Consider the following 9,852-nt stretch of genomic DNA (forward strand, 5'->3'; position numbering starts at 1 on the left):
TTTAGCGTCCAAAAATGTACAAAAACGCAGCGTCATAAAAACGCATCGTGTGCACATAGCCTAATAAGACATGTCATATATAAAGAAAGCCCCCACCGTGCAATGTTTACCTGAGGCTCGACACCTTCGTCACTTCCTCCTCATATTGAAGTGTGGACTTCAATGTATGTCTGACTGCAGGGAAAATGCAGAAATAACGCAGGAAAATAAGATTCACATCTCATTTATCAAAACCGTCCACCATGAAAACTGTTCAGAACTCGGCCTTCATTTTTTCACCTGCTGAGGTAAAGTGAAAGCTGTGCTGTGATTGGTTGCTATGGGAAACAAGGACCTTTTTTGAAAATTTGCTCAATCTGAGGCAGGAGACACACAGGCAGGTTTTAGGCCATAAATGGAGAAACAACAAAAATATCAACACTCAGGGAAACAAACCTGACTTTTAGTCCCCCATGAGGTGACTGTATTCTATCTGTTACTGAGAGGTGGCCAGCAGTAGCCATTATTCACCCCGGCTAATTACATGCACCTGGTCAAATGGGGGGAGCAGCTGCACCCAAGGGAGAAAAAAAAAAAAAAAAAAGGAACAGACTGGTAATGCTACTTTCACACATCCGGCTGTAGCAGTGCGGCACAATCCGGTTTAGTTTTTTCCAGCATTGACTTGCATTGGTGCCGCATTGTGCCGCATGGGCTTGCGTTCGTCCGTTTTTTGCCGCATGCGGCAGATGTAGCCGATGCGGCGGCCGGATGGAACGTTCCCTGGCACGTTTTTTGCTCCGGCAAAAAAAAAACGCATTGCGCCGCATCCGGTTGCTGTGGCACATTTTTCAATGCATGCCTATGTACGCCGGATGCGGCAAACACCGCCGCCGCATGCGGTTTCTTCCACTGCGCATGCTCAGTAGCGTGCCGCAACCGGAAAAAACGGACGGGCCGCATGTAAAAACGTATGCAAAGGATGCAGTGTTTTCGCCGCATCCGTTGCATAGGTTTCACAGCCAGATTGAGCCGCAGTGCTCAAACCGGATGTGTGAAAGCAGCCTTAGGCACGCTCACACATCCGGCTTTTCGTCGGTTTGTCGGATGTGGCTCACGCCAGTAGAGTGTATACAGTACAGTGGTAGCGCAACTAGCGCCGGTCACATGCTGTCATGTGACCCGGAAGTTGCGGCGCTGCCACTGTACTGTATACACTCTACTGGTGTGCGCCGCATCCGTCAAATCGGCGAAAAGCCGAATGAGTGAGCGCGCCCTAAGGCCGGTTTCACACTTGCATTGTTTTGACGGGAACGGGTTCCGTCACAAATGTAGTACAGTTCATTTATTTCCAGTGGAAATAAACACCATGGGCGACACCATGTGGACACATGCGGGTAGTGTATGAAGCACACAATAGCATGGTGTCGCGCTTCCACTGTAAATAAATGAACTGTACTACATTTGTGACGGAACCCGTTCCCGTCAAAACAACGCAAGTGTAAAACCGGCCTTAGGTCCCATTCACAGAAAACCAATAATGTGAAAGACATGCTGCACATATTCATGGTGACTGATGAAGACAGGGGTCAGAAGTTGCACCTTAGGGGGGTCCCCAATTTCAAAGTTTTTCAAAAGGAAACAACTTCAGGAAAATCCTTTTTGGGGAACAGTTTTGAAGGAGTTTTCTTTTTCCTGGAGAGTTTTTATACTGCCTAATTGAAGACATTTCTTACTAAGCCCACTTGAAAGAAATGACATGCACTTTCATCCCTCCCCCCCATGAGAAAAACCTCTTCAGAAAAAAATAAAAACCCACAAAAAAAACTCCTTTATATGAAAAGCAAAGTGGATTTACCATAGAAATGAACTGAAAAACTTTTCCAAAATCATGAAGCAGGTTTCCAGAAGGATTTCGGAGAGGATCTGCTCTAAAAACTTCTATAAAAAAAATCAGTGCAAGTAGAGACTCTGGGGAGTTTTTTGAGGAGTTATTACTTTTTTGAAGCAGGTTTTTTTGTGGAAAGTATTTTGCAGCCTCTTGATTTGTCAAATTTGGAACAGATTCCAGGAGTGACTTACCTCCTAGAAGGGACAGGCACTTTAAAAAAAAAAAACAAAAAAAAAAAAAACCTTGTGAAGTGGGAAAAAATTGCTGAAAAACCCTCCTGAACATTTGAACAGCAAAGTGAAATAACATTGAAATTAATGAGACTTTGTCAATTTTTTTATTTTTTTTTTGTAATGGTATATTTTGGAGCAAATACACTGAAAAAGTTCCATCTGAAGATCAAGTAACTGGAATTGGCAAGGTGCACCTTTTAGACAAACCTGGGCCTGCTGATGTCTCTGACACAGGTGATTCTTTATGTCTAATGGTTGCTGAACACACAAGCCAGGACTTACCAGCCCCATGGCCGAGGACTCAGCGCTCTACAAGGAGAAGACCCTGATTATATATAGTAAGTAACCTGGGACAGAATTACACGCAGATCTTCAGTAATGTATAGTATTGTATTATATCATCAGCGCAGGGCGCGTCGTTAGTTTTTATTAGTCTGTCCTATGTGCTCTGTATATTGGCATTGCATAGTCAAAACCATTGATTTTATTATACAGTATATTATTGGGCTTATACTATAAAGTTGGGGTCCTTGCTTGTGTATACTAATATCTGTGGTGTAGCATGTTTTTTTTTTTTTTGGGAAACCGCTCCTTATTATTTGCATCTCGGACGCATACTACACTCGCCGAACAGTACATGATGCCCCATCATAAGGATTTTTTCATACATTGCTCCTTAAAAATCTTGGGAAAAACACAGCAAGACTTAAAGGGGTGGTTCACTAGTTATAATTACTGGCCACATCGATATAATGTTGAGAAGCAAGACTTCTCTCAAATACCTTGTGTTGGTAATAGAGCCTGTGAGCAGCGCTATTGTGGTCCACTCATACCCATCACATAACCCCTGGGCTCCGTGACCTCTGACCCGATATCATCAAGGCCAGCCCCAGTCTTCCTGAGTGACTGGGCTGTGGTCAGAGTTTCAATGTTCGTCACAGCCCAGCATCTCACTACTCTCACCTTCAGTGCAGAGCGCTGCAAGCAGGAGTGATGCTGGGCTCTGACGAGCGGTGAAACGTTTACAGCTGAAAATGATGTCTGTGGGGGCGGTGCCAGTGACACACCCACCAGGGCCGTGGGGCACTCGTTACTGGGCTGGTTCCGTCCTGGGTGGATGCCCCGGTGGTGTCGTTTAAATGACATGATGGGGGGGAAGTTATTTACAAGGGGATATGAATTTGTGACGCCACCCTTTGTATGCGGCAAGATAGGTGCCGCCGCTACTATTCAGTTCCCTCGATATCGTAGCAGACGTCTGCTGCAGATAATTGGTAAGATCAGCTGTTCTCCAGTCGTGTTGTGACCGCGGGAGCACGCGCTGTCACAACAAGATCTGAAGAAGCGAGGGCGCATGTGCCGCCCTCTCAGGCACAAGTCTAGGTAATGCGGGCTTCAGAAACCTGGCGCTGGAGATAAGCGCTATGCACAGGCGCCAACTCCGACTCAATGTTATTGAATAGAAAAATTTGCATAGAGCCAGAGAGAAGGAGGAACAGGCGGCGGGGAGGCGCGAATCCATGTACATAACCCGCCCGGATATTATCCTCCGAGCTGCCCACTAATGGTATGTACAGACTGTGCCTGATAGTGCCAGTACTGCACTGGCTTTACCTTATGTACAACAATCCTGATGTTTGGTTTCCTTTAAATATGCAGATTTGCCTTGTGGAAATGTAATCTAGAGCAAAGTAGAAATCTTTCTGTGCCGCCCCCGTGGCAGCAGCTGAGCTGCTCGGATCCGGGTTCTCAGTGGCTCGAGGGTTTCCGGAGCCGGAGGTCGTGCGGCTACTCAAATGAAGGGGGTATCTACAAGGGATTATAGAGTTCGTGACGCCACCTGTGGTGCGTGGTAATTAGGAGTATGTCGCGGGCGGGGAGGAGGCCGCTGCGCTCTCGCTGGCGCTCCGGTCCGGCGCTGCTGCTGCTGCTGCTCGGTGGCTCGAGCGGTGGGCTGGATCCGGGGACTCGAGCGGCGCTCCTCGCCCGTGCAGTGAAAGGGGTGATTTTGGGGTTTGGGGAGATGGTCCGTGAAGCCACCCACTGTTTGTGGTGAGGTTGGGGCACCACCGCTGCTCTGGACGGGGATCCCGCGAGCGATGACAGGGAGCAGCCGAGATGTTTCTCTCCCCTCCGTGGGTAGGGCGTTGGTGGTCCCGGGGATCGGTGAGGTGGGACGGGGAGGCAGTGTTGGCCAGGTGCAGGGTCGCGGGGGCAGCGCGGTGCCAGACGGCACGGTAGTACTCACTCAGCCAATGATGGATACAGAGTCTCCGGTAAAACAAACGGCTGGATGGACGGGTCCCGCAGCCGGCTGCTGTGGTTGCCCCGGAAGGTTGGTGGTGGCTGCCTTTCCCTGCACCTTTTGTGTATCTTCGGTCCCGATGGCTTCCCACCGGTAACCCGCTCCCCAGCTTGGATATGGGCCGGAGGAGCCCCTTTTGCCCGCAGGCTCTGGCCCTGGGAATTCTAACTGTGGCGGTAGTTGTATTTCCCTTTCTCGGTTTGGATGGTTGCCTTCAGTCGGGTCTTTGTTGCTAGGAAACCCCAGAGGTTCCGGTCGCTAATGGATTTGACCAGTTTAACGGCAACTCCAAGCCTGGTCGGAGTCCGTAGGCCCTGCCTGTTTGTGCTGGCTTCTCTTCGCTCCCCGGTTTGGTACCGGCGGGCCACTGCCTGTCCCCGGGCCTACCGTTCCGCGTCGATCGGCCTCTCCTGCAGACAGCCACCACCGTCTGCCAACCTTGCTCTCGGTGCCACGTACCCGGACACGGTCAGTCTGCTCCTCTACTACTCTGTCTTACTCCTTCTCTTTCACTCTCCCTCACTGTACTGTACACTTCACTCGAGCTCTGCCCGAGCTTAACTGCCTTCCTTTCCCGCCACTAGGACTGTGAACTCCTCAGTGGGTGGGGCCAACCACCTGGCTCCACCCCACCTGGTGTGGACATCAGCCCCTGGAGGGAGGCAACAAGGATTTGTGTGTGACTGGTGTGCCTATCTCGGTGTGTGGGGTGTGTTGTTGCAGTACCTGTGACGACCTGGCTAGTCCAGGGTGCCACAAGTACCACCGCTGCAGTTGGGAGTACCCGGGGATGATGGAATGGGGCAGCAAGGTGTTAGAACCCTCCACGATGGGGAGATAAGGTATGCACACCAGTGACTATGTAAGGGGAATACATGGAATAGCAGAAACTGCTGTGTGAATACTGACTTGAAAAATCCAATAGCTATATGTAGAGTGAAAATGTGAAAAATGGAATCTGCATTACTGCCATGAACATATGAATCAAGAGAAATTTAGCTACTGAATTGATCAATGCAATAGAGCCCCAACACTACGCCAAAGTATTTCTCTACGTTGGGGTCCCTAGCTTGTGTGTGTCCTCTCATGCAGTTAAAAAACTTACCGTGTATGGGAAGCTGAGACCCAGGCTATATATGCGTATGATATGGATTGGCAATTTGTTTTTTGTTTGTGAACCCTCCCCAACCACACCTATTGCCAATCCATATCATACGCATATATAGCCTGGGTCTCAGCTTCCCATACACGGTAAGTTTTTTAACTGCATGAGAGGACACACACAAGCTAGGGACCCCAACGTAGAGAAATACTTTGGCGTAGTGTTGGGGCTCTATTGCATTGATCAATTCAGTAGCTAAATTTCTCTTGATTCATATGTTAATGGCAGTAATGCAGATTCCATTTTTCACATTTTCACTTTATATATAGCTATTGGATTTTTCAAGTCAGTATTCACACAGCAGTTTCTGCTATTCCATGTATTCCCCTTACATAGTCACTGGTGTGCATACCTTATCTCCCCATAGTGATGTTTTTTTAGGTTTTTGCACCCAGTTCAGACTTAGAATGGTGTTCCAAACGTTATTCCTTATTTGTTAGAACCCTCCACGGGTAGGGGGGAGAATACCCCGGGACTCGGTGTGTGGGGATAAGGCCATGGGATGCAGGGATCACTCTTGTACTCACTCAGTCCATTAAGCAGACACCAACAACTGAGTAAACCAAATCTCTGGACACTGCTGCCGCTGAGGGGAGCTAGTTCGGGTCCCGTACCCAATGGTGCTGCCTGGTGATCCGTGACCTGCCTCCTGGCACTAAGTTTACTTCTCTGGTGGTCCCGGTAGTATGGAACTTGCCGGGTCCCGCTCCCCACTGTGGCTAAGTATGGGAGCTTGCTGTCAGGGCTCACGCTTGGGATTTTCTGGACCATTTTGAATGGAAAGTCCTATCCCCCTCGCTGCGCTAGTGCCCCAATTTTGGAGCGGTTGGGAACGAATCTTGAAGGCTCCGTTCTCTACAGGTAAATTATCGGGTTGCATGCAGCTACTCCCCGACCTAGAGTCCACGTACTCCGTCGTGCCAAGGTCCCAGCCTGCTGATGGTGCAAGGCCGCCGGCTGTCCTACTCGACAGACCCGAGCCCCTTGCCACAATCCCCTGCGACCGGGGGTCCAACTCCTCTATGCCCAGACCACAGTCTGCCACCTAGACAGTTTTCTTATGGGAGTGCCTGCTCCCGTCCTCGTCAGAGCTCCTCACAGCTCGAGGGTCTCTCTCTACTCTCTCCTGACCAACTGACTAAACTCCTCACCTCCCTCCCTGACTCCCCAGGTGGGCGACTCTATTCCACTCAAGCCGTCCACTGGTGTGTCTGGTGCAGGTTGTGGTGCAGGGTGTATCTAGGATTTGATTAGCTGATGTAGGCAACATCATTTGGTTAGGGACCCATAACCAAGAGGGAGGTGGATACTGCACGGGAGGACAGATTGTGTAATACCCTGTGACGGCCTGATAGTCCAGGGGCGTCACATTTCCATTTATGATTTTCTTCCACAGGCTCTCTCCTGGTCATGGCTGAGAAATACAGATATAAAATACATGTCTGAGACATTTAAGTGTATAATCTGTGATGAGCTAACATTCACAGGAGTGCTGTATGTGAAATCACTGCAATTGCGTCCCAGTGATAAGTCCCAAGCTTCACTGTTAATTATTAAATTACAGGCTGCAACCTCATTAGTCCTGCTCCAATTCACAGATCACACTCGCCAACATTAGTCACAAATCCTTTCACAGAGGACTTTACAATCTTCAGATTCCCTTTCGATGATAGTCTATGAATTTATGGACCAGGTTACCTACCCTATGATATTTTGTCATTACCAGGACTGCCACCAATGACTTATGCCCCTGGCACTGTTTGTATGCAGTTTTATGGCGCCTCTAGAGTACCTGTCAATAAGAAAATATTACATGTACATGTGTAAGGGGGTGGACTAGGGCCGTGTGCTCCTGGCCTGAAGATAGCTTCTGTGATGTATTATAGAAATATGAGCTGTGTTTATGCATGTAATGTGTCCATTCATAGAGTATGGGTGGCCATTTAGTGGCCAGTAGTGGTCCTGGGTGTAAAGAGTAGAATCTGCCTAGTGACAGGAGGACTATAGGCAGGTAGCCCACAAGAGGAGCCAGCTCTAGGACACAGGCTGACTCCATCTTGGTGTAGTTAGTAGAAAGCTGTACTGGTGGGTAGTATAGTGAGTAGGAACGTGTGAAAACTGGATAGCTACCTTGGGCCATAGTAAATGAGTGTTTGTGGCGCCTGTCAACTAACCTTCTGGGTCACAACGGGAACAGAACACCCAAGAAGGACTCCGGGGAAAAATAGAGGGTCACCCCCGTCCCATAATCATGAGTTTCAGGCTGAGCTCTACCAAAGTTCCTCTGTCAGTCGACTGACTCCCAGCGGAAAAAGTCCTCAACTGGATACTTAGTATAGACCTGGGCAAACAGGTCAGCACAGAAACCTACATTAGACAAGGCAAGTCCGACATCAGTCAACATCGTTATAGAATATGGGTTCTTTTGGGTGGGATGAGACCCTGGCCAGGGGGGACTTTATTTTGCGGGACCATGGTGCCAAACAGTAGGAAAACATTACACTTGCATCCTGTCCAATATTGATTGTATATTGATTCATCTCTAGATAAGCATCTGTACTGTTCTACTGTCCTTTTACACCACTAACTCTTGTAACAAATAAATATCTGATGTTGAGTTGCCTTTACTACGCTGTTGCATCCAGTAACCTCTTCACTCTCGTGTCCTTCTGTTGCATCTTGTCTCAGCAGTTTAGTAAGGACAGACAGATGATACCAGTCAGAGAAGACATTAATGTCCGAGTACTCTCAGTAGTTTTAGACCATTACATATCTGCTGATGATGAAATGGTGCTAGGATTAAATTACCGTAAAACTCCATCTTGGGGACAATGAAAAGAAGACAATTGGGAATTGCATGAATTGCTCACTAATGTTTTGGAAAAGCTCATGACAAGCCTAGACCCAATTTCTTACTGCATTTGTGCGTCTTTTTAATGTTTTGAACCTTCCCTGTTTTTGTTTTTTTTTGTTTTACATTTAGGGCGGTGTTTTAAGATTTTGCAATGTTTTCGCCTACCTCATAATTTATGACTTTTTGATAAAAAGTCACAAATGTATTCCAGTATACCGGCATTGGTTTTGTTTTTTGTTTTTTTTTTTATGTATGCCAGATATTTTGGGGCCATTTTTGGAAAAATTAACTTTTTTATCCTAAAAAGTTACAAAAAAAGGTTGGACTGGAAAAAAGAGCAATTTTGATTTTGCTCAGAATTCATGAACCTATCATATCTGTCTGCCTGACATGTCAGACGGTGTTCAAAGGGCAGTCTTCTCTGTAAATGACTATTCCTTAGTTTTTAAGGCCTCCTTCACACATACATATCTCTGGTACGTGTGACGTCCGTTTTCACATGTACTGGAGAAAAGGACACACGTAGACGCGTTAAAATCAATGTGCTTGGTTACACTTATGTGTCTTCGCACGGACCGTGTGTCCGCTTGGAGCACACGCATGTCCGTGTGCTCCACATTGCGACATATCCGTTTTCTGCCAGAAACACAGGTGTTACACGGACTGCACACTTATGTGACATCAGTGTGACTCATACTGGAGAAAACACAGGTCACATAAAAATAAAGAATTTTTAAACTTGCCTGTCTCTGCTGTTGCTTCCCGGCCAGCTCATTATGCTCATAAATATTCACTACACTCACCACGGACCCAGAAGTAACAGCAGGAAGGGAGACAGCAGCGCCAGGGACAGGTAAGTATAGCAGCTCATGCTGTCTGTGTGCTGTCTGGAAGTCACACAAATAGCACGGGGACAGCACACGTACAAGAAACACACCCACACATATGCACCTTCACCACGGACCGTGCAAAACGTTAGCGTTTTGCACAGATGTGTGAAAGAGAACTAAAAGTGTTAACACAACTTTTATAAAGAACACTATTTTATATATATATATATATATATAATAATATAATTTATTTTTTATCTTTTTTCATTTTTTTTTAACAAGTAAAATTGTATTTTTATATTTCCCATTCCTTTTAAATATAAAAAAGCCACTGAACTACGCGGTGTGTGAATCCACCCTACCTGATTCATCATACACCTGTATGGGGATGTCCAAACAGTATTTTGGAAGTCTTTGGAGCAGATCAACTTGGAAAAATTGAGAAAACATGTAGACACTTCCTATTCATTTTAAAAACAACAATTTGCTGTTCATACGTTCAGGCTTTTAATAGATGTTTATTTTTTAATTTTTATATATTTATTTTTTCTTCTAGCTCCAGGTTTCTAAAAACGACAAGCGTTTAAAAGAAGTGAAC

This window comes from Anomaloglossus baeobatrachus, chromosome 12 (genome assembly GCF_048569485.1).
Source record: "Anomaloglossus baeobatrachus isolate aAnoBae1 chromosome 12, aAnoBae1.hap1, whole genome shotgun sequence".
NCBI classification, from domain to species: domain Eukaryota; kingdom Metazoa; phylum Chordata; class Amphibia; order Anura; family Aromobatidae; genus Anomaloglossus; species Anomaloglossus baeobatrachus.